Raw genomic sequence first — 2,500 nt, forward strand, 5'->3', positions numbered from 1 at the left:
GGTGAGGCAGAACATACTACTGGAGATGTTGGGGCAGGTGAGTCTTTAGGTGAGGCAGAACCTACAGAAGGTGCTGGATAAACTGGGGCAGGTGAGTCTGGGTTAGCAGAACATTCAGAAGGTGCTGGAGATTGTGGGGCAGGCGAGTCTGGATTAGCAGAGGCAGCTTGAGGTAAAGGGTACAGGATCTCCTGCAGGCCTCTCTACCTTCTTAAAATACTGCTCCAGGTTAGTCTGAACAGAGAGCGACCTCTTTTCATCCAAGATCTCCTTGTAACACTGCATCAAATCCATGACGCCTCTGGAAACCCTAATGAACCTGTCCAAGTTGGGATCCTGAGCCTCAAAGTTAACAACGCTTGCTGCAACTCTGCAAAACCTCTTGTCAAGTCCCTTGCCTTGTGAAAGCCTTAGGCTCTGGGGTGGGTGCTTCGTTCTTCTCTATCATCTGCTTCTCCAGTTGTATCAGGTCCTCAGCAGATAACTCCTCGCCATGAGACTCCAGCAGCTCTGTAACATCATCAACCTCCATCACCAAATTGATTTCCTTACTCAGGGCAACAACGTTCTTGACAACTAGCTGAACTGTGTCCTCAAACCCATGGAAATCATTCACAAATTGAGGACAAATTTTCTTCCAGACACATTCATGTTTGTTTGCTTAACCTCCTCCCAGGAATTAGCAATGTTCTTTACAGCATCAAGGATGTTGTAGGATTTCCAAAAGTCCTTCAGAGTCAAGTCCTTCTTGGTTTCAGTTGCCTGTAAAGCCATAGCAATTGTCCTTCGTAGGTAGTAGGCCTTGAACGAAGCAATCACTCCTTGGTCCATAGGCTGTAAAAGGGCCGTGGTATTAGGTGGAAGGTAAACCACCTTGACATTAGGGTTGAAGTCTCCCAGCTGGGCAGGGTGTCCAGGGGCATTGTCCAACACTAGCAACACCTTAAAGGGGATACCCTTGGAGGCGCAATACCGCTCCACACTTGGAACAAAATGGTTTACGAACCAGTCTCAAACACTGCAAGTGTCACCCATGCCTTCTTGTTGGACTTCCAAATTACTGTAGTTGACCCTTCCAAATGCCCTTGAGTGCCCTTGGATTTTCAGCCTGTTACACCAACAAGGGCTTCAGTTTGAAGTCGCCAGCAGCATTACCCCCAAGAAGTAAAGTTAGCCTCTCCTTGCTGGCTTTATGACCGGGTGGCTGACTTCTCCTCCTTGGCGATGTAAGTGCGGTTAGGCATACGTTTCCAAAAACAAACCTGTCTCGTCTACGTTAAACACTTGCTGAGCAGAATAACCCCCCTCCTTAATTATCTCAGACAACGCTTTAGGAAATTCACTCGCTGCTTTCTCATCCCCACTAGCAGCTTCACCTTGCACTTTAAGGTTATGGTAATTGGCCCGAGCCTTAAATCGCATAAACCAACCCATACTAGCCACAAACTCTTCACTTTCACTTCCCTCCCCCTTTTCTTTTTTCAACGCTTCAAACAATCTTTTCGCCTTCTCCTGAATCACCATAAGGCTGACTGGGATACGCCGTTGATTTTGGTCTTCCAACCAAAGCACCAATAACCTTTCCATTTCAATTATTAGACCACTACGCTGCTTAGTTATCACTGTCGCTTTCATAGGAGCAGATCCTTTCACATGTTCAACGATGCGCTCTTTATCTTTGATAATGGTAGCAACGGTCGAACGGCTAACGCCAAGCGAGCGGCCAATGTTTGTTGGCGTTTCTCCCTTCTCAGATCGCTTTATAATGTCCACTTTAATTTCCATGGTGATGGCCTTTCTTTTCTTCGATGCACTACCATCAGAAGAGTCCGCCTTGCGCTTGGGAGCCATAACAAAGAGCAAAAAGTTACAAAAACGATACAACACGAGGGAGAGAGAGGCAGTGTAAACAACCAAAATGGCGTATGGGCGAGGAATGAGCGTAGCGAAGCGACGCCGTCCTCTCCCCCACAAAGCGTATTCTTCCGCCGTGCGCCCGAACTAGTTCGCGTTTGTACGTCGCTTACGACGCTAAACCGCGTAAGACGGAACGACGCAAGATATTATTTTTTATATTTTTATGGGGCGCGTTCGTAACCACGAAACATTGTAAGTCGAGACCGGCGTAACCCGAGGACTTACTGTATATGAATGTGTATAGTATTTATATATATATAGGGATATCCAGTGAAATACTTTTTCAAATACTAATATGAAATATGGAGAACAAAATGTAAATGAAAGGGTTTTTATTCTGCCCAAAGCATAAAAAGTTGAATATTAAAAATTCAGAGCTGGCAACTGCAGTTTGAAACATTTTATTCATTAATAAGTTATTACGGAAGTCAGCCGGCTTCGCAAAACAGTTTTAAGAATTTACATTAGCATTTATATACACTCGAGATTTAACTGGAACCAAAACCATGATATTAAGAGCAAATGCAAAAGAGATTTTAGGGAGTGGTTTATTTTTGTTAACAATTTTTGTATCTATTTTGTA

The sequence above is a fragment of the Macrobrachium nipponense genome, chromosome 22, assembly GCF_015104395.2.
Source record: "Macrobrachium nipponense isolate FS-2020 chromosome 22, ASM1510439v2, whole genome shotgun sequence".
NCBI lineage: Eukaryota > Metazoa > Arthropoda > Malacostraca > Decapoda > Palaemonidae > Macrobrachium > Macrobrachium nipponense.